The sequence below is a fragment of the Nycticebus coucang genome, chromosome 1 (genome assembly GCF_027406575.1).
Source record: "Nycticebus coucang isolate mNycCou1 chromosome 1, mNycCou1.pri, whole genome shotgun sequence".
NCBI lineage: Eukaryota > Metazoa > Chordata > Mammalia > Primates > Lorisidae > Nycticebus > Nycticebus coucang.
Window position 1 is genome coordinate 88,472,231 of NC_069780.1, and position 27,905 is coordinate 88,500,135.

General features: G+C 34.6%; 1 pseudogene; it reads right to left on the minus strand.

Moving 5' to 3' along the window:
• Nucleotides 1-3,300: 3,300 nt before the first annotated feature.
• Nucleotides 3,301-24,342, minus strand: LOC128590586 (E3 ubiquitin-protein ligase NRDP1-like; annotated as a pseudogene).
• Between the last annotated feature and the right edge of the window lie 3,563 nt (nt 24,343-27,905).

The window sequence follows — 27,905 nt, forward strand, 5'->3', positions numbered from 1 at the left end:
CCAACTGCTGCAAAATATACATCTTTTCATCAGCACATGGAGCACTCTCCAGAGTAGGCCATATATTAGGCAACAGAACAAGTCTTGACAAATTAATAAATGTAGAAATTATATGAGGTATCTTTTATAACAACATAGAAAAACAAGAAACAATAATAAGAACAAGCTCAAAACCACAAAAATATGGAAGTTAAACAATATGCTCCTGAATAACCATTAAATCAATAAAAAATGGGAAGAAAATTATAACATTTCTCCAAACATAAGAAAATAGAAATGCAACATATCAAAAATCTGTGGGATGCAGTCAAAAGGAGGGAATGTGTAATGTACAAAAATAAATGTCTGCATCAACAAGTAGAATAGTTCAAATAACCTTGACTTGCTCCTCAAAGTACTAGAAAAGCAAAAGCAAAGCAAACGTAAAATAACTAGAAGAAAAAAATGATATTGTTGGGAGCAGAAAATAATATCATGTGTCAATGAAATGAAATTTTGGAAAAAAAAATAAGAAACCAACATAATCAATAAAACTTGTCTGGACTCCAGAAGAAAAAGAAAACTCAAATAAATAAAATAAAATCATGTACCCAAAAGACATAACAAATAATATTACAAAATACAAAGAATTATTAGAAACTATTATGAACAACTATTGATTGGTCTATAAATTGGAAAACCTAAAAAAAAAAAAAAAAAAAAGGATAAACTCCTTGAACACAAGAAATCTATAAGATTTGACCATGAAAAACTAAAAACACTCAATAAACCAAAGAGTATTGGGATCAAAGCCATAATACGATTCCCTTTAAAGTAAAGCTTAGTATCTGATGGTTTCACTGCTGAATTCTACCATTTAAAGAACTAAGACTAATCCTAACTCTTCAAGAAAATGAAAGAGGAGAAAACACTTCTAACTTCACTCTACAAGGCCAACATTATCCTAATAACAAAACAGCAAAACTAAACTACAGGTCAGTTTGTTGACAATCACAGATTTGTTTAAAAATCATCAAAAAATTGCAACCAAATTGAATTTAATAATACATTCAAGAGGTTTTTAACCATGATCAAGTGAGATTCATCCTAAGAATCCAGACAAATAGAACCGTGAACAAAAACCATGTGATCATTTCAAAACGTCCTCAAAAAAAATTTGATATAATTAAAAATACCTTAATGAGAAAAGCCCTCAACAATCTGGTTATAGAAGAAAATACCTCAAAATAACAAAGGTTGTATACAACAAACCCACAGCAAACGTTGTTCTATACAGGAAATAAAATAATCCAATTAAAAATGGGAAAAAAGATATGAATAGGCATATCTCAAAAGGAGATGTATAAATGGCGGCAGATAAATAAAAACAATGCTCAATATCTCTAATAATAAGAAAAATACAAACCAAAACCAAAATAAGATATATTTCACCCAATTAAAAATAGCTTTTATCAAAAAGAAGAGGGAATAACAGATGCTGGTATGAATGTGGAGAAAGGGTAACATTCTTCCCTGTTTATGGGAAATAAATAAATACAGCTATTATATGGGAAACGATATGGAGTTTCCTTACAAAACCAAAAATAGAACTACCATAGGATCTAGCACGTCCATTACTGAGTATATGGTGCAAGAGAACGGAAATCAATATACAAGTGTGTAGGAGATATCTGTACTCTCCAGTTCAGTGCAGCACTACTTGCAATAGACAAAATATGGAATAAACCTAAGTTTTCATCAATTGATGAATGGATAAAGAAAATGTGGCATAGATATGCAATGGAAGATTATTCTGTCATAAAAATACAAAGAAGTCCTGTCATTTGCAGCAACATGGATAGAACTAGAAGTTATTATGTAAAGTGAAATAACCCAAGCACAGAACAACAAATATTGCACATTATCATTTATATGTAGGTGCTAACATAGTGGATCTCATGAAGGTAGACAGGAGATTGGTGGTTACCAGAGGCCACAATGGGTAGGGGGTTGGATGAAAAGGTATTGATTAAAGGACACAAATGTATAGTTTGATAGAAGAATAATACCTAGTATTTGACAGATCAGTAGGTTGACTATAGTACACAATAATCTAATGTATATTTCAAAACAGGTAGGAAAGAATAATTAAAATGTTTATAGAATAAAGAAATGATAAATATTTAAGATATGCATATCCCAATTACACTGATTTTATTTTTACTAATTATATAAATGTATATATTAAATTATCAGATGTACCTTGAATATATGTACAATACATATATATCAATAAATAACATTTAATAATATTTAAAAGGTAGACTTAGGAATGGAGTGTTCTAAAACAAAGATTACAGTAGATGAGATTTTCTTTTTTGTTACTGTTGTTCAATTTTTTTTTCTTTTTTCCCTTCTTAAAAAAAAAAAAAATATATATATATATATATATAAATTAAATTGCCAAGAATGTGGCCAGGCTAGAAAGTGGGGTAGACATAACCAGGCCATTATAAACAAACAAAAAAAAAAAAAAAAGAAAGAAAGAAAGTGAAGAGAGGGTGGAGCTTGTGAAATATAAACAAATGGCCAACGGAAATTATCAAAATAACCGGACTCTGCTCACAGGGCTGGAGAGGGGTCTGTGGAACTCCGACTGCCTCTGCCACGAGAGACAGGACCTACACAATTTCAGCAAAAGCCCGACAGCAGCTTCTTGCTAAACACAGAAACCCTGAGACACTAACCTTTAATTCCAACTTTGCCATTCCCTAATTATGATAAAAGTAGGAAAGAAGAAATCTGAAAATATTCGGCACCCCAACCTATAGACCCGCAGGCCACTAGGAGCCTGCACCTTTAAGGTGGGCTGAACAGGAATATTGCGTGGCCATAGGTCCAGTAGTCTCCTCCTATGGGCTGTCAGCGATGGCCAATCACAGGCCTCAGTATTTCTAGGGTTCTGTTTCTAGGCTCTACCCTTACCTTTCTTCAGGATATCTGCTCCCCAGAGCTGCCCTCTAAATGTTGCTTGGAGTCCAGAGGCCTAACTACTCTGATCCTGGTTTTGGAGAAGGACTGATTAGATTCCTCACTCCATTTTTATTCTCTAGGGAAAAACCAATCTCTTTGTGTTTTCTGAAAATATCTAGGATTGGATCCTGGGCAGGACAATGGATGCAGGTTGAGATTTCTCCACCCTGATAGAGAAGTTACAGAGATTTTAGGGGAAGAAATCTACGTTTCCCACCTGAAAGTCTGAGCAGAGTTCCCCAGGCCTTCAGTGCCAGAAGCAGGAGATGTATGCCTCAAATATAAGCCTCAGTATAAAGGACAATGGGGAGGACTCGGGATCCAGCTGCTGGAGCAATGGGTTTTTCTTGTTTCCATCTCTTCCTGGATTATACACAATTGAGTTCTCCTGTATCTTCTCCACACATGAGCAAATATCATGACAAGCTGATTCCTTGCCATATGCTGGATTTCACAGGCCTTCACAACAGCCTGCTTGCCAGGGATGCACTTGGCCGCGTTGTTCTCATAGGAGCGCCAATTCCTTTGTCTTGTCTCTGGAGCGTGGCCAGACCCTGGGGCCAGCTATGCTCACGGGCATTTTCAATCAGCTAGAGGCAGGACAGCTACTGTCCACCAGGGAGCTCTTGATTACAGCCTGGAGCACAGCCTCTGGGGTCTAGATCGTCCCTCCCCAGAGGGAGGGTCACTCTGGCTGGCTGAAGGGAGTTCACCAACTCTAGGATCTCGTTGTATTCACTTGTCTCCTCCAGGTTCTGAAGGTCTGGGTTGACGCTGGATTGCCCGCATGTATGCCTTTAGTAGGTGGATGTCTCGCTCCTGCTCCACCAGCTGGTGTTTGCATTTTGCTGACCTCTTCTCCAGCTCTGCGTTGTGTGTCCACAATGCTGTACCACTGACCGCTGTACCACTGACCGCAGGTGCTTAAAGCAATTGTGGTGTGGCAGCTCATCTTCGGGCTTCTCCAGTCTGTACTGGCTCCTTCAAGACTCCACTGCAAATAGAGCAGATAAGGTCTTTGTCAACATCCCCCTGGAAATGGGTTACATCAGACCCCGTGTCTCATCACTGAAACCCAGGTCCTTCCGAGTTCGTTTGTTTGTTTTTGGCTGGGGTTCACAAGGCCCCAAACCCCTGATGCCTCCACTCAGTGCCACTCAGGAGATGGTCCCAGTAACCTCTTGTTGGCTACTGTCCACTGAGCCTACCTAGTGTCAACTCCATTGCCAAACCTTTATCGGGTGGAAGCCCTCACAGGCGCAGTACACACCACCCTGGACACAGTTGGGACTCTCTGTCCCCTGGCCTGGTTGGAACTAAAGACGCAGAGGCCACTGGACAGCCTGGGCTCTGGGTCTCAGCCTTTTCCTGGAAAGGGCAGGGGAAAGAGAAGGAGGGGGAAGAAGGTTCCGACCACCTGTCACGGTCTCAGACCAAGGTTTATATATATATTATTTCATTTTCACATACAATTATCCTAGTCTATATTTTGATTGTTCTTGATCTAAATCTAAGGCATGTTAGTTAAAATTAAAGATTTATTGCTTACATAGAAATTTATTGAGGAAAGAAAAGAAAAGCAACTGCTAGTAGTTGTCAAAGCTTTCTGGCTCTATCCAGAGATTATTTTCTTATTCTCAATTTAAATGCAATGGGATCAAACAGATAAAACATTCATGCATCATTCCTAAATTATTATTTTCACATAATCCCTTTTTTTCAACAAAAGGTATATTTCATACGTGTATCTTTTATTTATAAATAGCTTTGCATTTTTTCTTATTATCCCTTATGAAATTTATGTTTGGTATTGTCAACCACATTTCTGAACAGTAAATGCTTCAAGTTTTATAATATTAAATTCATATAAAACCAAATAAACAATTTGGATGGAACTGGAGACCATTATCATAAGTGAAGTAACTGAAGAGTAGGAAAATAAACACCACATGTACTTTCTATTAAACTGGGCACATGTGTGCACAGAGGGAAGTATAATCCATTGGAAATAAGCAGGGGAGAGAAAGGAGAGGAGTAGAAGCCCCTAGACCTAACAGGTATAATGAACACTATTCGGGTTGTGAGAACACTGTGACTCAGCATTACAGACACGATCCATATAACATAAACATTTGTACCCCCTTCACATTCTGATATTTAAAAAATTCAAATAAATTAAGAAAAAATATAGAACTTATTCTAATTGCAGATTTATGGTAGGTAGACATGTACAGACTAAGGCTTTTTATTTGTTAATATTAAAAACAGCTAATATACTTCTGTAAAATATACCCCGTAGTAAAAATAAAACAAAGTCACAATAGGTATTTTCTTAGTGCTCTGTTAGGAATTGCATTTGGGTATACTAGTATTTTTTTATTATTCTTAAATCATAGCTGTGTGCATTAATGCAATCATGGGGCACCATACACTGGTTTTATAAACAGTTTGACACATTTTCATCACACTGGTTAACATAGCCTTCCTGGCATTTTCTTAGTTATTGTGTTAAGACTTTTATAGCCTACATTTACTAAGTTTCACATGTACCCTTGTAAGATGCACCACAGGTGTAATCCCACCAATCACCCTCCGTCCACCCATCCTCCCCCCTCCCTCCCCTCCTCTCCCCCTTCCCTCTATTCTTAGGTTATAACTGGGTTATAGCTTTCATATGAAAGCCATAAGTTAGTTTCATAGTAGGGCTGAGTACATTGGATACTTTTTCTTCCATTCTTGAGATACTTTACTATATTAGTATTTGATTTCCCTCACTGCATCCTCCTGCCTTCTTCCCTACCTTGTGAGCACAGGAATATGTTCAAAAGAAATATTCTAGCAGACTTATTATGTTTCTAATGTTACATAGAAACCTATAGTACCTCACATTTCTATGGTTAATCTTTTGCCTTCTTATTTTGACATCTATATACTTTTATAGCCACACTTTGAAATAAATCTCCAAGTTTGTCTAAATTGTTTAAATTTTTAGCTCAACTATCTCATTCAACTTACTGACTTTTGAGTACGTACAGTCCACTGACGCTCAGTCTTCTTAGGCCTAACATCTGTCGGCAACATTTCCACATACCCAGTACAGTAGGGAGGGGTTTGATCTGGAAGACTCCTTTGTTTCAACCCTATTCTAGTAATCTTGCTTGCTCGGGCATGGGAACAACTGGGAACTTCTTAAAAGTACATGTTTGTATAATTTCAACTATATGACATACAAGAAAAGGTGAAACTATAGATACAGTAAAAAACAAAAACAAAAACCCAGTAGTCGCAGGTTTTCAGGGAGAGGAGGAAAATCAGAGAATTGTGTTATTTTAGGGCAGTGAAAGTATTCAGATTAATTCTGTAATGGTGCATTATCTATTTGTCAAAACCCACAAAAATATAATGAATGGATCTATCTTAAGGTGAACAATAGATTTCGATTATTAAAAATTTATTAATAGGCCAGATGCAGCGGCTCATGCCTATAATCCTAACAATCTGAGAGGCCGAGGCGGGTGGATTGCCTAAACTCACAGATTGGGGAACAGCCTGAGCAAGAGTGAGACCCCATCACTAAAAATAGCCGGGCTTGGTCGGGGCACCTGTAGTCCCAGGTACTGGGGAGGCTGAGGCAAGACAATCACTTGAGCCCAAAAGTTTGAGATTGCTGTGAGCTGTGGTGCCATGGCACTATACCAAGAGCAACAAAGTGAGACTCTGTCTCAAAAACAAAATGAAATGAAATAAAATAGTAAAAACAACTGCAAAAAATAATTTTATCAACATTGATCAATTGGAACAAATGTACCATATTAATGCAAAGTGTTAATAATAGGAGAAAAGCAAAATGTGGTGGAGAAGAATAGGATATATGTAGAATCTCTGTATTTCAATTTAATTCATCTGTAAACCTAAAACTGGTCTAAAAAATGAAGTTTGTAATTTTTATTTTTTGAGACAGAGTCTCGCTTTGTTGCCCTTGGTAGAGTGTCATGGTGTCATAGCTCACAGCAACCTCAAACTTTTGGGCTCAAGCTATTGTCTTGCCTCATCTTCCCAAGTAGCTGGGACTACAGGCTTCGGCCACAATGCCCAGGAATTCTTAGAGATAGGGTCCCGCTCTTGCTCAAGCTGGTCTCGAACCTGTGAACTCAGGCAATCCACCAGCACTGGCCTCCCAGAGAGCTAGGATTACGGGCGTGAGCCACTGCATCCTGCCTTATAATTTTTTTAAAGTACAGAACCTAGGGCCATGACTTTGCCTCTATGTATTAATAATCTCCTTGAAATGATTCTGTGGCCTGGGACCATGCACAGACACATAGACTATAAAGTATTCTAATTCATGTTTTGCTGCAAAGTTTAAAATTATGATGTCATTAATATTGTGAGGAAGACACAATTTATCAATTTAATGATAAAATAAGTTAAATAGCCAATTAAAATATTTTAATTTTTATCCATTTTGTCCACTGCATTCGTATTTCATATGGTGATAAGAATGATTTTTCTTGTTCATATGAGCATGTAATCATCTATATATGAGAAGGTGGAAAGGAAGAGGGCAGAGGAGGACTGGCAAAAGGAGGGAGGGCATGTGGCCGGATCTCACCTAATGTGCACGTTGTGAAAGTGTATAGCACGCCCCTGGGGGAGGGGCTCTTTTACAACTGGAGCTTTACCCTGGAAGTGAGAGCAATGTAATCTAAAAATTTGTATCCTCATATTAATTTTAAATAAAAAAAATTTTTTTTAAATAATGATTTTTCCAGGCAACTGTATACAATCAAATTCCCAGAATGGAAACCAGATTTTCAGTTCACAGGATTATTCTTTATTTTTTTTCAGTATTATTTTTTAGTTTTTAATTTTTTTTTTTTTTAGTTTCACATTTCAAGTTTATAGATGTAAAAGTATTGTGTTACTTATACAAAAGTACTTTTTTATTATTTATCTTTTTGATTTACTTTTTCACATTATTATTCTTTAAAAGGAAAGTGCTTTTTTTAATTCCTAAAAATGCTGGTTCTAATGCAAGGAAAAACTTTATAAGAGGAATTAATGTCCTAAAATATAATTATATCCAGTCCTCCACCCTAAAATAAATAATGTTGAACATCATCTTAGAATATACATGTTAAAATAATATTTAAAATAGAAATATTTATAATCAATTTAAACAGTTTTGTATCGGTCATGATATAAAGACACTAACTACAAAAACTTCATAAGACTAGAAAATTTTAATAAGTAAAAATAATATCATCTAATATAAAATCAAGGCAGATATTTTTCCTTTTGATAGCTTTCAAAGCTTGAACTATTATTCCCGTGACACTTTTTTCTCCTAAAATTGACATTACATTTTAATCAATTTTTTGTAACTTTGTCAAAGCTCTATTTTTATAAATATTTATTTTCCACATGATTGACTTAGCCACTTATTGACAAAGCTGAATAGTCATCAATTGTAGTATCCAGCGTACTCAGTACTTCTATGAAACCAATATATATTTACTCACACTTTCTTTTTTTTTTTTTTTATTGTTGGGGATAAATTGAGGGTACAATAAGCCAGGTTACACTGATTGCATTTGTTAGGTAAAGTCTCTCTTGCAATCATGTCTTGCCCCCAGAAGGTGTGGCACACACCAAGGCCCCACCCCCCTCCCTCCTTTCCGCTTTCTGCTTTTCTTATGAAAGATAGATCACTACTATAGCCCAGGATGAAGGAGAGAAATGGAGTGGGAAGGGAGGGGTGGGGGGAGGTTTGATAGAGGGAGGGTAAATGGTGGGACCACACCTATGGAGCATATTATAAGGCTACAAGTCAAATCTATCAAATATAGAACATTAGAACATAAATGTCTTAACACAATAATCAAGTAAATGAGGCAAAAGCTATATTAATTAGTTTGAGGTAAGCACCCCAAATTGTATAAAAAAATCAACACACTGTACCCCACATATACATAAATGTATTAATGATCTATGTGTATATGACTTAATAAAAAAAGTCATCAATTGTAATAGACCACTTATTAAGCAAGAAGGTATTTGGGATTTTTGAACCATATTTTCAATGTAACAAGTGAATAGCTAAGGGATTTAAAAAAATGAAATGTGGTGCTGTGCATGCATATTAAATGAGGCTATTTTTAAAAATGTGCTCTCAAGAATATCACGTCTAATTTAATTCCATTGTTCTGTATACTTGGTTATTCAAAAGGGGAAACAAGTTTAGATTTTTTAACCGGCCTTACACTACACTAGGCCATTTTTACAAGTTCTGGCTCCAAATATGAGGGTCAGTGTTTCACCTTAGAGAAGATCTAGAGAGCCTGTAGCAAGGCGGCCAGTAACCACACGTGTACATGCCTAGGCTGGCGAAAAGAAGGATGTGCGCAGCACCTCCTCATGCTGTGCATGAAAAGAAGCCGTAACTCAGAAAATACATTTCCACATAATAGCAAGCCCCTATTATTTGATTTTTAAATCATGATCTTGGAGACATCAAGATCTTAACTTGAGTAGTTAAGATTTTCTGAAATGTTAGCATTGTCAAATACTGCTTTGTCTTTATTGTGTGTTATTTATGCCATGATTATGTTAGGTAGAGTATTTCCTGAAAATTCTCTTTTTAACTATTACCAAAGAATTCCAGCAAAATAAGCCTCTATTTTTTTCTAATCAGAAATGGATTAATGCTATAGTGAGTGATTTATTTATGTATTTTTAGGGATTGAGATGAAAAGAAAGGTAGATGTAGGTAGACTTTGGATTTGGAGAATGATAGTATAAGATTTATGGTAGGTGTAAGTAATGAAAAGTTGGCCTCTTCTTTCAAAATTAGAATGAGACATTAGACATCAAGGCTGTTTTTATTTTTGGTGGATTTTTGTTTCTTTTTTTGTTTGTTTGTTTTTTGTTTTTTGTCTGAAGTATCTAAATGCATGCAAGCCATCTCTGAGAGAAGAACACTCCTCTGCTTCGTCTTTTGTTCTTCAGTCAGGCTTACAAGTGACTCCAGAGGAGACCTGGTCTGGAGCCAGCTGTAGTTTCTGTGGTGGGAAGGAGAATGTGGCTACATTCACAGCAGAGAAAGTGCATGTACTAAGCATGATAAAACATTACCAGAATCTCATAGTTGTGTTTGTTTGTTTGTTTTTTAAATACACAGTAGCCCCAGCCAGCAGTGTGTGAGATTTTTCCCTTTCAGATTCGTATAGTCCAGACATTCCCAGGACATTTTACTCCTTAGCTTAAATAAAGTAAATAAAGGGGGTCCTCATTTTTCTGTGCTTACCCCCCCCAAGATAAATGTGTAGGGACACAAAAAATGACATGGCATTTTATGCTAATAAAATTTTTAGGCTAATATAGTCTATAAATCATATTTATTTTAAATATACTTATTTATTTTCCTTTTTTTGGTTCCTGAATGCAAATCTTGTGCATATTCACAAAGAGGAAAACCCTAGTAGTAATGTTTATCTATTCTACCTTACCAAGTGCTCTGATTTTCTACTGTGCAACTGCTCCATTTTATATAAAGGACACAAATCCATTCCTGTTAAATATAATGAAAAAAATCACAGCAAATGAAAAGAAATGCCCTTGTGTTTGTAAAGACTGTTTGTTGTCTGGTCACATATGGGGTTTATTGATTCAGTCCAAGCCTGGACTGCTATATTTGCTGTGAATAGCTACTGGCAACATTTTCTCTTCTCATTATTTTGTGATATTATGCATTCTCAGCAGCACATTTATATTCAGCATATGAGGTATCCCACATGCTTCCATACATCCCCTTCTGTACTACTCTTTTTTTTATTATTTGTTTAATAAAATCATCTCAGCAGCAAGAAGAGATGATATAAACAGGAGCTCATCATGAAAATGACTTGCAAATTCAATGCCTAGTCAGTGCCTGCTGGAAGTATGACTGTATTCATATATGCACCTGTGTTGCTAAACAGGATGGTTCTGGAATTAAAGTGTGCTTAATTGCAAAAGGGATATGAGAATATTATAAAATCCTCTATAAAAACTCTCTAGAGCCCACCAAATCAGTATGTTTGCTTATGATATGAGGGTTACTCTAGTAGGATGAATAGATCTGGGTGAAATGTATTAAAGTAACTTGCTTGATAAGCTTCTGGTCTATAGAATAAGGTATTTTAAAAGTACATGGGGGTAGAATAGAATGAAAACTGCATCAGTAGTTGTATTCGTAGGACTGATGCTAGAAAACATAGCTGAAAGATTTTAAGCAAATTAGTTATGAGTGAGTTTCCAAAATAAAAATCATAAAACAAACATGGAGAAACTCCAGCTTCACACTAGGTATGTAATAACTAACAGTATTAGTGATACTTATCACATTTCCATGTAACATGAAAGAATAGTGGAATGTCATCATGCCAAGTACAAGTCCAGATGAGCTGTTTATGAAGAATTAACAGAAATGCCTGGCAAAGATTATTGATGGATAAAGATAGTAGAAGAAGAAAACAGCCATTGTGTTTTTAAAATGATTTCTGTGCTTTAATTTTAAGATCTTGAAATGTGTTGTTTCCCAGAGAAAAATTTAATTAGAGAATATAAAACACATCTAAGAGAATGCTTTTAGAATATCCCATATTCCACAGTGAAAAAGTGAGTACATAGATTTCTATTACTAATTAATCTGAGATGTCATTATTGTTAGAAAAGATAACTGATCACAAATGGCTTAACCATAACCCCTGCCCCTTACAGGTGATTATAACTTCTCCTCTATTATTTCAGAATAGGACATACAAACAAAGGGCTTTTCTTATGCACGCACAAGAATGAAGAAAGTTGGAAATGACTTCATGGAAAATAGGAAAATCAATCAATGGAACGAGCTGAGTGAAGTAGAGAAAGATCGACAGACAGCACCATTGGTGCTCAGTTGGAAATGCAAAGCACAATTTTAGAGAGTGCTGCCAACTAACCTGACTATAATTTTTTCCACCAACAATCAGAAATACTCATACATGTTATAATATCCAAATTATACATGTTGAATAATTCTCCAAACTCTTGTTATAAATTGTGAAATAAACCAGATGGATCACAGGCACGATTGGAGTTAAACATTCTGCTGCTCAGAAAAATAAATGTCTGATATATACTATCCCCTCTGTCTCCATTGCAGGATTTTTTACTAAAAGTTATTTTTGTAGGATTAAAGCTATTAAAACAATCTTGGAATTGTTTCTGAATATTTTCTTCCATTCTTTAGATTGTCTATTTACCCTTTTGATTATTTTTTAAAAATTTGTTTTGGTTGTCTGGAAGACTTTTAATTTGATTAAGTACCATGTATTTATTTATTTATTTATTTATTTATTTATTGCTATATTTGCTTTTGGGTTCTTAGTCATAAAGTCTTTGCTTAGGCCAATGTCCAGAAACGAGTTTTCTAGATTTTCTTATGTAATTTTTGTAGTTTCAGGTCTTACATTTAAGTCCTTATCCATCTTGAGTTGATTTTTGTATATGGTGAGAGAGAGGAATCCAGCATCATTCTCGCACATGTGACCCTCCAATTTTCTCCTGCACCATTTATTGAGTAGGGGTCATTTCTTCCCTGTGTGTTCTTGTCTTCTTTGTTGAAGATCAGTTGGTTGTAGGTGTATGGCTTTATTTCTGCATTTTATATTCTGTTCCACTTACTTGTGTGTCTACTATTATGCCCCTGTCATGCTGTTTTTGTTACTAAAGCCCTATTTGCACACCCTGAATCTATTGATATAAATACATTTTTGAAAAAAATATTTAGTTGGAATTTATAGCTAGCATCACACTTACAAAATTGGTGTCAGTGCACAACCAATATCCTAAAAGAAAGGAAGATACCTGGTGATTCCTCAGCAGTGATTGAAACACAATGCTTCCAGGATTGTGTTAATCATAAAAGAGGACATATAATTATATGGGTAAGAATGCAGAGACTTCACCCAAAATGACTGGGGAGTAACTGCAATCCCACATTTAGTTGGCATTATCTATGTTATAATACTCTCATCTGGGAAATGGGAATTTCGATCGTACCCACCCAATGTATTTTTGTGACCATTAAATGAGTTAGCCATACCAGGCATATGAAAAATGTTAAATAAGTGTTGTCCAAACATTTATTAAATCTCCTACAACGTCTCAAAATATATAAACACTACCATCTAACAATATCCACATTGCTCTTGTTGCTATTGAAAAAACCATGATCTTGTTGCCAATATATCCCTCCATATATGCCCAGACATAAACATCACAATGCAGCTACCTGTTCAGAAGGGGCATTTCTGTACATAGGTGGGTTGCTTCTTTTGGCAGAGTGGTTGCAGTCATGATCTTAGACAATTATATATTCCCTGTTCAACTCAGCTCATCTATAAAATGGATGATAATATCTGAATATAAAGCACTTGTAAATATGTAGCAGCTATAAGCTACTGCAGTTGTTACCCACACATTGATTTTAAAGCACAGGTGAAAAAAATAAAATTAAAATAAAAGCACAAATGAATGAGAGGGAAAGGGCTATTTTCTTATGTTTCCCTTTCCTATTATTACTACCAACATCTGTATAAAAAGCATTGTTAGCAACTTGCCGGTTACCCTGCAGTGCACTTACTAATTGGTGTTTATGAGATAAATCTGTGGCGTTTACCTCAGTAATATCTACATGTAGATAGATTTAACCACAAGTGATACGAATTAAAATTTTTTGGTGTGAGCACTTCTTTTTCATCTTCAAGGTTTTCAATGAAATTTGGTAAAGCATTGTGGTGGTTACACACGTCCCTCTGTGCAGCTTATGCTATAGCATGTAATATAATCCTTACCAAACATTCATGAGGGGCAGTTTGCAACGGGAGTTCCTGGAAAATTTTTTTTCCAGTTTTTTTTTTTTTGGCTAGGGCTGGGTTTGAACCCACCACCTCCAGTATATGGGGTCAATGTCCCACTCCTTTGAGCCACAGGCTCAGCCTGTTTCTGGAAATTTTTTAAGAACGAGACAATTTTCAAGAAGAGGTTTCTCCCTGTTCCTTTTTGCCTTAGGCATTTTCTGGGGATTGCTGTGGGAGATCACATTGCTTAAAGTAGCAAAATTCAGCTGTAGGCCTTGAAGAGAAAGCCTAGAGAATTTCAAAGAAACTGACAGAATAAGTTGTCATTGGTCTATCTCATATTGATTGTTCTGTAATTAAAAAAATAATAAGGCCGGGCGCAGTGGCTCAAGCCTGTAATCCTAGCCCTGGGGAGGCCAAGGCAAGTGGATTGCCTAAGCTCACTGGTTCCAGATCACCCTGAGCCACAGCAATACCTCTTTTCTAAAAATAGCTGGGTGTTGTGATGGGTACCTGTAGTCCCAGCTACTTGGGAGGCTGAGGCAACAGAATCTCTTGAGCTCAAGAGTTGAGGTTGCTGTGAGCTATGACGCTACAGCACTCTACCAAGGGCTACAAGGAGAGACTCTGTCTCAAAAAATAAATAAATAAATGACTTCTTTTGCCAGTTACTTTTATTCATATGTTTACTTATTTTTTTGAAAATATGTCACAGGAAAATGCACTAATCATTTATTCTGGTTTAGTTTTAGTTTTGAATTTTGAAGTTGAGCGCCTCTATCTAAGGGAAAAAAAAAAGGTATTCCTTTTACATTGTTAATGTGGAAGGAAAAAAAGGTATTCCTTTTACATTGTTAATGTAGGAGGCAATTCCCTGTATTTCTTTCATTGAAAAGAAGGGAAAAGAAGAGGCAGGGGAGAGAGGAGACTGATGCTCTAAAACATAGAGAAGTTGTCTGAAGAGATGGTAAGTGCTTAATTTAACTTTAGCAAATCCTGAGTGCATTCACTACCCCAGAAATCAGCATTCCAGATCAGTGAATATTAGATACCTGCTGCAAAATAAAGGAGATAATTTAGTTCTTCATCTTTCAATGATTTCAAGGTATTATTTTATATAAAGGATATAAAAATCCAAAGCCATTTTTATAGCAAGGTAAGTCATAAATTTTTTTTTGAAGGTTAGTTGTAAACATGGAGTAAAACTTCATTAATTTAAATAATTGAAGGAGAAGTTTTCTTTCTCTCTCTCTTTTTTTGTCAGTCTGGAAATTAGGTTGGCAAAATGTTGCCTATTATAATGCCTCCTGGACTTACTCTAATAAATAAGTATGAATCATGCAATGATCACATTGTTTACATGCAAATTAATCCTCCTAAAATGTGTAAAAGTGATTAAATAAGTTCAATATTGTGGGATTTTTTTGTTTGTTTAGCCCAGGGAACTGTTGAGGAATACCTGTTAAAATTTGAACAAGTTACATATAATCTCGGGGGCTTAGTTTACTCATCTATAAAACAGAATGATATTTAAAGCCTTCTGAATATCATTTCACATCTACCCAATTTTGTTCTGTGACATTACATTATTGAGAATTCCAAATTAATTGTAAATAAATACCTGAGTTTCTTGTTCGCTGCCATTCTCTCCCCACTGCCACTCCCACCTCCCAGGAAAAAAATTAGGAGAACCTGGGTTATTTAGTCATTTAGCACAACACAACTCTCTCTTTATGGCATGTGCATTCAGCAGCTGAGCTCTGCTTACCTGAGCCACCTAGGCAAGTGATATGGATTTAGATTTAGTTTATTCATGAATTTTGTGTGAGTGTAAGTATACATATTAAAAAACATGACCAGTGCCAGACTACATTTATGTATCACTTTGCATCCAGTGCTTAAGGTAATGTTATGCAACAGAAAATGGTCAACATGTTATTTCTTGAATTAATGAATGATTAAATAAGCAGGGTGTGAAATGAGAATGATTACGTAAGTTATATACAACAAGAAGATGAAACTGAGAAAATGAGATGGTGAAAAACTTTAAGCTTCAATCTACCCATTTCAAGAGAAAATGAGAAGCAGAGCCGAGCATGTCTGTTAAATGATGCTGTTAAAATTATATGCAATTGCATACAATTAATATTTGTGATTACACAATTCATAAATAACAACTACCAAATTAGGATTAAAACACTAGCATTCCAATTTCAGCATTATTTTATTAATTCAATTTTATTGTGAAATGTCATATATAGAAAAGTACGTAAAATAGTATCAATAAAATGATTATGAAAGAAACACCTTAGGAATTATCAAATTAGTCAAGAAATGGAATATTGGCAGTACACCAGAAGCAACTCATGCATCCTATCCCATTTATAATACTTTAGTTGAGTGCAAGAAGATATCCTTATCCTAAAATTTGTGGGGATTATTTTCAGGTTTTTATCATAGTTTTGCCAAATATCAAAGTATCCCTAAACAGCAGAGATTGTTTTTTTTTCTAGAATTCAAGAGTATATGAATAGACAGCATACATGGTACATATAAAATTTTGTGTGTGTGACTTCTCTCAGTGGATATTTTGTTAGCCAATTTATGGAAGTTGCTTATAGCTCTAGTCTGTACTTTTCCCTTGCAATACATCATTCTAATGTATTAATGTACCACACTGATTATTTTTAATCTTGACAGATACATGGTAATTTTCTGGATTGAGATATTCATACACAATGTTGCTATGAAATCTTTTAACCATCTCTTGGCACACATATGTATGAAGATCAAGGGCAAATATTTAGGAATGGAATTGTTGATACACGGATTATATATATAACCAATCATACTGTAAGACCAGACAGCATCTAGGTATTAGTCAAAGTGTTTGTACCTTATAGTCCTAACAGCAGTCTTGTGCTTTGTGAAGTCTGTTACTACACTTTATTATCAAATAACATTATAAGACACTTTAATTTTGTTTTGCTGATATGTGACGTATCCTCTATTTCCTTCTTTTTTGTGTCCTATCACATAAAAATTTCCATGGTATCCTTTAGACTTCATAGTCCATTATCAGCAAGATGTTCTACATTCTCATTCTTCTGAATATTCCTTTTACTCCTGCATATTTCTCCTTTTCTTTCTGCTTTTACCTTTTTGACCTTGGGCCTGAATACAGGCATTTCCTTTAATTCTAATTAATCCCTTCAGATCTTTTTTCTTTCTCATCTTTTTAAAAAACATAATTTTGATTCTGCTATCTTTAGATAATCTAGCACACTGCTGTCATCTCTCATCTCATCTATTAACGCCTGATCATTCATTGGAATTTCTAATGAGTTAAACTTCTGCCAAAGCACTATCTCTAATTCCAATATTAGTTCTTGTCTGTCTGCACAAGTGTATAATCTTTACAATAACCAGAGTCAAGTGCCATATATTCCTCTACTCAACACCAGAGTCATTTCTGAGCTGTTGTCTCACTAGTAATTGCTTTATATCATCACAGCTTCATGCATAACACTTCCTAACACCACCTCCAGCTTTCCATGTGAATTGTTGTGACCCCTCATTCAAACCGTTGTTCATTCCATATTTCCGCCGTTCTTTACCATAAATAAAGGCACTCTTTCATCCCCTCATCCTATTTCTGTTCCATTTGCAATCATTGTTATTGCTTCCTTGTACCTACTGTCAAATCCCAGGCACTGGCTCACTTCTTCATATGTTGGCAAATAACAATTTGGTTTGAATTCGATCTCTGAATGATTTTACCTTGCAATTATGCACTGTCTACTGGGAAATACACATTAGTATTTAAATTTATGACCAAAAAACTAACGTGGGTTCTTAGGCTGACTGACAACCACACCCCACTGTTTTAATCTATTTTTTTCTCCTACTTTCCTAAAGTATTATATCACACTGTCATTTTCCTCCTAAAAACAACAGAATTTCTAACTCATCTTCACTCTTATATAACGACCAATCATTTTACCTCATTTAGAAAGTGCAGGAAACCACAAGACAATATTGATAGACCACATTGTCAATACCACATCTATCCACATCACCAACATCTGTTAATATAAAGTGACTTTCTGCCAATCATGGGGAATGAAGTCTTCGTTTAGCTCTCTAATGCCAATTATTCAGTTTATGTCTAGAATCCTTTTGTCTTCTCTCCCTGGATATTGTTTTAACAGTTCTCTATTCTCTTTTTTACATTATTAAAATTTCCCTCTCTAATAGATTTCAATCAGCATAGAAAATTGCTTAGCATTTTTTCCTATCTTACTTTTTGACCTCTCTCTAGTTAGCTTTGCTCTTCCTCATGGCAAAACTCTGTGAAATGATTGTCCATCCCCCACCATCTTCAGAAAAAAATGTTTCCCATTCTTCACTAAATTGAGCTTTCATCGTGGCCATTTGACCAAAACTTCTTTTTCTGAAGTCACTAAAGGACACTGGGTGTCTTTCTAAACTCCCACAGCTGTCAGTCACATTTGGCAGAGTCAATATTCCCTGCTCCCCGATACTCTGTCTCTAGTTGGTTTCTGGCTTGGTCTCTACTTTGGTTTTCTCCTGTCTCACTGATTGTTTTATGTCCGTCTTCTCTACATAATCTCCTATGTTTTTTCCTTGGAATATCATAGGGATGTCAGTTCTGGGTTCTCTTTTTAAACTCACCTCTGTGATTAATACATAATCGCATGCATATCATAAATACACAGACTCACATTATTAATCACGATTCATGAACCAGAAACACTACATGCTGTCAGACTTACAAGTGAAATAGGGAGAGGCCTGGGGCCTTTAGCACAGGTGCCCTGTGCACCTGACCTGCTCTGATTTCATTACAAAATCAGCCTAAGTGATGTGTGAAGCTGAGATCACATACAAAGAAGATGTCATTTTAGTCCAGTAGTTGAATCATTTTTATTTAGATTATTAAACAACTTATTATGTGAGTGGCCCACGAACCACTCACACAAATCATAGATTGCGGGCATATTATAGTCAATTCTAGATTAAATGCATCTTTTTAAAATCATTCCAAAGGCAAGGAGTCTTCTGCTCACAAACATCACTTGTTTATTTGTCAGGAAAACTCTTATTTTTATATTTATACTGACATTTGCCAAATAATTTGCAAAAATAATGTCTTTATTTGTCAATAACTTGTAAAAATAATTTCTTTATTTTCTTCGGAAAAGGGTAACTGGAGACCAAACTTGCTGTTATATACTTCCCAGTGTCATGTAACATTTTTATACTAAAGACTCAGTTTCTATATCCAGCCAAATCTTTCTTATGAATTGCATAGTATTTTGCCAACGGGCATTCTCAGTATCTTTATTAAGATGTAAAATAGACACCTCATGCTCAACATATCAGGCACCGAATTCTTAATAAACTGTTGCTTCTATAATCTCTCCCATGTAGTTTTACAGCTATTCTCTTCTTCCAGCTCAAGAATAATCCTTCAGTTAGAGCACCTGGGTGTAATTCAGTCCACTATAACCACAATTTTGGTAATTAGACTATAGTGAAATTTAGCCACACTCTTTTTGTTGTTTTTGTTGTTAATATATTTGATGGCTGAAGACAGTTGAGTTGTTTCAACAGAGACTATTAACCTGGAAATTTTTAGATGTTTTTATTCTTTATAGAAAAAGTTTTCTGTTCACTAACATAAAATAATCTACAGTTGTCCTGTGTTCTAATCTCATTTTTAAGTTCTCAATAGTAAAATTTTGCTATTTTCTAAAATACATTGTATACTGCACCCTTTTTTAACTTCTGTGAATAGCATTTTCACTCAAAATATTTTCCCATTTCTATTAGAATTTTTATTTGATCTACATGGAATTTCTAAGTAAATCCTTATCATGTAAGTATACAAATATTTTTTAGTTAGTTGCAAAATGTGCAGCAAAAAATGTTTTGTATGCTCTTAGTCCTTTGAAATTTTTGAGATTTGTTTTATAGACAAGTCTGTGTTTGTTTTTTCTATCCATGCCTCTTTAGATAGTTTCATGTGCTCTATTTTCTAGTTCACTAATTCTCCATTCAGCTTGCCTAAATCACAATGAAACGCACCCATTCAGATTTGAACTTTGGTTATTGTGTTTATTGATTTTAATGTCTAAGATTTTATACATTTTAAATTGTTTTATTATTTTTAGGTCTTGCCATAGTGTTCAAACTTAACTTTTATTTCTTACTATATGCTAATCATAATTTTGGTTTCTAGCTTGTGTTTGATATTTCCAAATGGTCCTTGGAGTACTATTTCAATTGTCTGGATTGTACTTATTCTTTTTTTTTATTTCAAAATATTAAGGGTGTACAAATGTTTTAGGTTACACGAATCATTTTTGTAATGCTTGAGTCCTGGCTAAAGGTGTGTTGGTAACACAAATAGTGTCCATAGTACCTGTTAGGTCTGGCACCCCTGAGGTCTCAATTATCCCTGATTCCATAACAATTCAGGCCAGCCTGACCCATGCCAGTCTAAAACAACATCCAAAATGCACCCTGCTCACATCTAACTCACTGCCTAACCTAACTGTATCATTACTAATCTATGTCCATATACGTGCCAGAAACATACAGAGCTCATATATCAACTGGAAAAGGGGAAAATAATTCTAAAACAACAAGAGATACATTTAATCCTGTTTTCTAGGAAAGGTTGTAAATGTTTAAATGCACAATACAAATATTGGAAATATTTCCTAACCTTGAGGCAGGCGTTATTCCAAATATTTGATGTTTTATTAGAGATTCCAGAAATCTCCCTGGATTTTGACTGCAGACATCAAAATGACAACAGAGGCTCAAAACTTGGCTGGGGTCCAGATGGGTGAGCATTGCTCATCTGACAATCCTCCCTTTGGCCTTTTGCTCTTCCCAATGCCCATCTCATTTAAAGGTAAACTTATCTCCCCTTCATGTAAGTAGCAAAGACCTCAAAGCAGTTCTGATTTATGCAGCTTCTTGAAGCTTTTCCAAAAATTCTTTGGACTACAGAAGTTCTTCGCTTCATATGGGAATAACTGAAAGAAGCACTTTAGTTTCTTTTTATTTTTCTAAGCATTAAAGAAATTGACTACTCAGATTATTAATTCAAGTCTTAAAAACAAAAAAAAAGGAAGTTGAAGATGGCAACTTATCGTTCTCTCCCATAGAACCTGGTGCAATACATATCCCTAATCAATATTGTAAATATCTTTATGTCCATTTTTACTTTATCCTTAAATTCAAACTATCCAATTTCCCTCCTTTGTTTAGCAAATGCTGTACAAAGGACAATTTTTCTCAAGTATCTTTTTGTATTTTTCTAGAGATAGTCCTAAGGATATGGAGATAAGTTAGAAAAATGCATGCGAAGTGCATGAATTGTTTGACACACAGTAGGCACCCAATGAATGTATTCTTCATTAGAAGTAGCAGTTGGTTCCCTTTTGGGAATTATGAGTTTTAGGGAAAAAGGAGGAGAAACCACTGGAAATTCTGACAAGACGGGGCACACACTCCTTCTGAAATTGAGGAACATTTTTCCAGAAGTTTGTTTCAATAGGTCTTGCTTATATCTTATTGGCTATATATGATGTATATTTATGACCCTGTTAAAGTATTGTCATAAAATGGCAGTATGGGTTTTATGGACAGGATGGGTTTAAGAAGTTTGCCTAGAATAATGATTTTTGAAGTTCATGTTCATCAAGAGATGGACAAATAAATTCTAGGTTGTGTTAAGAAAGAGAGAGAGAAAAAAGAAAGAACATTAGAGAATGATTGTGAGGTAGTCATTCTAAATTATCATCTGCATGATACATTCGAAACACCTTAATTTATATTAATCTTGAGTTCCTAGCAAGCTATTACTAACTACTTTCCACTTCTCTGAGAACAATGCATCTCAACTTCCAGCAGGAAACTCTTTAAATAGGGTTCATACATTTTTCTCGGTCTGGATTTCCCTCTCCGTACGAGTCCCTAGACAAATTTTACACTTGCACAGGGAGATTCATGCTTTGCAATGTTTTAAAAACCTATAACCTTCTCTTCAAGATAATAGGTGGAATCCCTTGTGTTCACATCTACCTTAGCTAATTTCAAACATAAAGTGTTCTAAATCTCCCCAGTGCCTGTGCCCAGGAGACCTTGCTGCTTTGCCAAGGGCGGTTCTCAAGACCCTGCCTCACTTTACCTTTGTTAATTTACCAGATGTCAAGCAATTTACGCTACTTCCAAAACAGCAGAGGCATTCATTTCTGTTCTTTGTTTTTATTCAGAAGTGAGATATTCCATTTATGTTCCATTTTCCATTTATTTTTCAATTACATCAGCTTTTAAAACTATTAAAATATTAACTGTTTAAGATATTTCTTCTTCTATGGGCCATTTATTTATTTTTCTCTACGGCTTTCAACCATAGACATATTTTTTTGCTAACAACCTTCTCCATTTTTTTTTTTTTTTTTTTTTTTGCAGTTTTTGGCTGGGGCTGGGTTCGAACTGGCCACCTCCAGCGTATGGGGTTGGCTCCCTACTCCTTTAAGCCACTGGTGCTACCCACCTTCTCCAGGTTTTTCTATTGGGCATCGCAGTGAAAACTATAAATTCTATAAATTCTAGTTTTGATAAAAACATCCATTTTTCAAACAAATCTTTTCTATCTTCTCCTCCGAAGTTGTATAATTCCACCCAAGAGGTAGTATCATTTATCCATTTAATATCTATCCTCTAAATGAAATCAATCTATTATTGTTTTGCTTTTCTTCCCCAAAGAAAGTTTCATCTTCACTGAGACATATCTCACACTTCTACACCCATATATGTCCCTCAGGATACATAGATAACACGTTTGCCTCCTACATTGAGCGTTCGGATTTGCACCTCTTCTAACATCATATTAAGCATTCTATATTGAGAACTTCCATCTTTTCCCAGCATATCTTACATGATTTGCAGAAATCTGTAAATGTTCTCCTAATCAGGAAAGATAGGAACATGTCAGGGAAAACATTAACACATTTATAATATTAAAAAATGAAAAACGCAGTGGTTTCCTTATCAGGGAAATGTCTCCAAAAACGATTCCATTTTTTTTTTCTGAGATTTTCCCCTTCTTTTTCTTCAGTCACCTTGAGATGTTTACTTCTAGCCACACACCATCAAATAGATGAACCTCTAATTTTTTCCATTTCCATACTGAAAAGCAATTAGTTACGAATATTTTATTTACTTTATTTACCCTTTCATGCATATTTACCCAGTGCTCTAAAATCCCACCTCTTCCACTCAGCCCATCTCTCACTTTCTATAGTGAAATTTATTTTCTAGACCTACTGATCAATTTATTTTTCACATTAGGTTAATGTGTTAAAATATTGAAAGCATTCAGAAAATTGCATAAAATCATACAGTACCCTCATACATAAATCCATATTTATATCTCCACACACTAATGGTAAAATTGTGCCATATTTACTTGGTAAAATTATTTCGAATGAATCATATCACAGCTAAAGCTTCAACCCACTCTTACTTCCTCTAGGTAATAACTCTCATGAGAGTGGCCAGTTTCATTCATATATTTTTTTTACTATATTTACTGCCTGTATTATGTGTCTATGTATACTATACATTGATGTTTGTGTTTCAAATGTCTTTTAAAAATAGCTATTTTCATTTACTGTCATATTCAAACTGATATTTGTTAAACAATCTATTAATTCAACTATAATATAATGTATATTACATGCATAAATTTCTTATTCACTTTCTTCTTGAAAGATTATGTTATCTTTACTTTTTCTATAAAAAAAACTTTACAATGAACATACTTACACGTGCCTACTTGCACATGTCACTAGCATACATAGCTAGAAATAGAATTATTTAATTTTAGGTTATTCATATCTTACTAGGCATTACAGATGACATCAGAAAGGTTCTAATTTATACACACACAAAGTAGAACATAATATCTCTACTTTGCCAATCTGTGAGAGTGTACTGTAATGGTACAGCAAATTGTCTTCCTCTGCATGGAAGAAAACATTAGGAAGTAAAAGAACCAGTCTTTTTATTTTACTTGCTCTCTAATAAATTGTACCATACAGGAAAACATTTGATAATACATAAATACTATAGACTTAAGTATGTAAATAACTGAATTTATGAATCATGAAATCCCTTAAAACATCCACTTGGTTCTTTTGATTTCAGGTTGTTAGTAGCACTGAGAACACAAAAATATAGTAGCCCGAGCTTTACTTGTATTCATCCCTCTTCCTTCATTCAACTTCAAGTTCCTTCCTGCAATGGGCTCTTACATATACTTATAGAAAAATATTTCAAAAGTAAATTACCTTGTTGTCCAAGACATGCTCATTGCTTCTATCTGATCATCTGATTCTGACATGTAGACATCCCCATTTCTCAAATTTAATCAAATTTGGATTTATTGCATGATGGTTGAATATTTTTGACTCTCTTGCTTAGTACATATTACTTCTTTTTGAACTTAAATTTCCAGGTTTATATGGGAGGAATTGCCTTGCTTCTCCCTGTACTAATTGTCCATGTCAGTAAGTTTTTCTTCCTTGCCTGATGTTGCTGATATCAGGAAACTCTAAGTTTGTTCTCCTGGTAATATGCTAAGTATTGCATATCCAATCAGTGATTATTGATAGGCTTTGCTCCTGTTTTATTGCTGTTCACCTATTTCTTCTTATGTGTTCTGTATTAAAAGTGTAAGTTTTTTTAATGGAGTGGCTTTAATGTATTAATAAATAAATACCATTTTCTACAATAGATTGATGAATTGGACCTCACTGCAGTCATCTATAACATATGGGGACCTTTTTAGTATCAATTATGATCTTGGAATCAAAACCTTTCCTCTTTTGCTTCAGGATTTGGAGACAATCAAGCTCACAGTTTTAGTCCCTACATACCACTGTCTGCTTTTGATCCACAGGCATATTTCCCTAATCCAAATAAGACTTTGATCACTTTTAAATTTTGGATCAATATAGGCTTATTTCAGAAAATCCACGTGAAAATACATTCTCTGCTTTTGTAAAGACAGGAAACTAAGAATTAGATATCTTCATGATATCAACCATATGTCACATTTCTAGCACTACCACTTATATTTAATTTTCATATTCATGTGAATTTAACAGCACAGCATCCTTCAAACTTTGGCCATTATAATGAAAAATTAAATTATATGCAAATTTATTTATCTTCTTAGCAACTGCAGCATTTTTCAAATGTGATTTGTAATTTCTATGCATAAGTTTTTTTAAGGATATTTCAAGCGAAGATTGACAAAGAGTAAATTTTTTATGATTTACAGACATTATTTAAAGAAGAGAATAATTAATTTATAAGCATTTTCAATAAATTCATGGGAAACAGGTACTGAAAAGTCTCTGTTGTTACTAATTTTAAAAAGTATAAAATATTCTCCATTTATCCTTTTTTTAACATGTCCTATTTACATTTTATTAAATAAGCACAAACAACACTTAAATAATAAATTTTAAGATAAAATTTTAACAATTCTTGTGCTTCTTATTCATTATTTCCCCTGATATGGTGTCAACTGTGAATTCACTCAAGTTACTGTCTTCCTAAACAGGAATGAAGCACAATACTAGAGAGAGTCTCTCCATTCAATAAATTTATTATTCAAATTATTTTTACATCATTATTTGTAAGAATCTCCAATTAGGTATTTTGACATTAACTTAACTTGAATATAGCAAAGAGAAATTGTTTATGTCTTTACATAATTGTCTCCTGTGATCAATTTTCTCATCACGATGGGCTTTATATGCATTCCCTTTCTCTTTTGTTATATTTTAAATATTATGAAAGCTTTAGCACATTCTTATGCTTTAATTCATCAAACTGGGCACAAAGAATAGGAAATATCTTGGTCTTGAGGAGTTTCTTTTTGTGTGTAAATGTGTTGTAATACAGATTCAACTTACTCAATGTATATTTGTCTTTTCGGAATTGCTGTTTATGGGCTCAGTGCCCATAGCACAGTGGTTATGGTGCCAGCCACATATACCGAGGATGGCAGGTTCTAGCCCCACCCTGGCCTGCTAAACAACAACGATGACTGCAGCAAAAAATAGCCGGGTGTTGTGGTTTCAGCTACTTGGGAGGCTGAGGCAAGTGAATCGCATAAGCCCAAGTTGGAGGTTGCTGTCAGCTGTGACACCATGGCAGTCTACTAAGGGTGACATAGTGAGACTCTGTCTCAAAAACCAAAATAATAAAATAAAATAAAATAAATAGAATTGCTGTTTATATTTGTGTCATTATAAGTAAGTAGTGTTTTACTCAGGAATTTATCCATTTCCTTTAATTTGCTGAATTAATTAGCATAAATTGTTCATTATATTTCCTTATTTTAATGTCCATAGAATCTGTGGTGATGTTCCTTCTTTACTTCCTAATTTTAATGGCATTTTTGATTGTCTCTTTTGTTCTTAATTAGTCATACTTAGGGGTATTGAGTTAATCAACTTTTTAAAGTATCAGTATCGTTTCTTCTCTTCGTGTCTCTCCTATTCATGACTTCAGCTTTTATATTTAATTTTGCAGTTATTTCACTGTACTTTTGTTTTATTTGCTATTCTATTTCTACCTTCATAACACGAAGTCAAGATCACTGGTTTTAGAACTTTTTCTAATGCAAGAATATAAAGGATGAAAGTCCCTTTAAATGATACTTTAGATGAAACACAAGTTTTACCCTGTTCCTTTTTTATGCTTTCTTTGGTCAACATACATTCAAAATCATTTGTAATATCAACTCATAGCTTAATTAGAAATATGTAATTTAATTGCTACAATTTTCAGATTTCCTAAATATCTATTTGTTTTTGATTTCTAATGTAATTTCATTGTTGTCAGGAAACTATAATGTAGCAACCTACGTAACAGAATATGTAGCAGCTTATGTAACAACCTGCACAGCAAGATGTGTAGGAGCTGGGACAGCAGGCTTGCAGAGACAAAGTGGCAGTTATGTGAAACATACAAGCAATCACTAGTCATTAAGGAGCAGAAGTTGGCAGTTGGAAATTGATCAGCTGTGCAATTCCAATGGGGGGGGTCTGTATCAGGGGAGGGGAGCTTGTTCTCAATAAATAGCAGCTGCAGAGGTTGTTTGGGGTCATGCATGATGAGGCACACTTCCTGCAAGCTTCCAGCTTACAGTACATTGTCTGGCCTGCTTCCTTGGTGACAGCACCGACACTATAGTCCGTTAATTTATAAATTATGGAATTTATTAAGGCTTAGTTTAGGGTCCAGTATTGTTCATTTTTATAAACTGTAGTGTACATGTAAAACAATGTTTTTATTTTATTAAGCCGTTGGATATAATGGTTTGTAAAATCAAATGAATTCAGTTGTTAGTGTTAAAAATCTATAGACTTACTTTTTGACTACTTAGTCTATCAACCAATAAGATGATCTCCAACCTTGGTAGAAAATTGTCTATTTCATCTTTCTTTAAGGCTGCATAATATTCCATAGTATACATGTACCACAATTTGCTAGTCCATTCGTGGGTCGATGGGCACTTGGGCTTCTTCCATGACTTAGCAATTGTGAATTTGGCTGCAATGAACATTCTGGTACAGATGTCTTTGTTATATTGGCAAACTTACTAAATGCAGAATACAAATGTCTACATACAATAACTAAGAAAATGCCATGAAGGCTACATTGAACAGTTTGATGAGAATATTTCAGATTGTATATGAAACCAGCACATGGTACCCCTTGATTGCACTAATGTACACAGCTATGATATAACAAAAAATAAATAATAAATAAATAAATAAAAAAGAAAGAAAAAATGTCTGTTTCACATGTAACATTATTATTACCTCATGACTGCAGGCTCTTTTTATTTTTATAGACTATTAGACTGAAAGACAGAGGGAGAAAGAA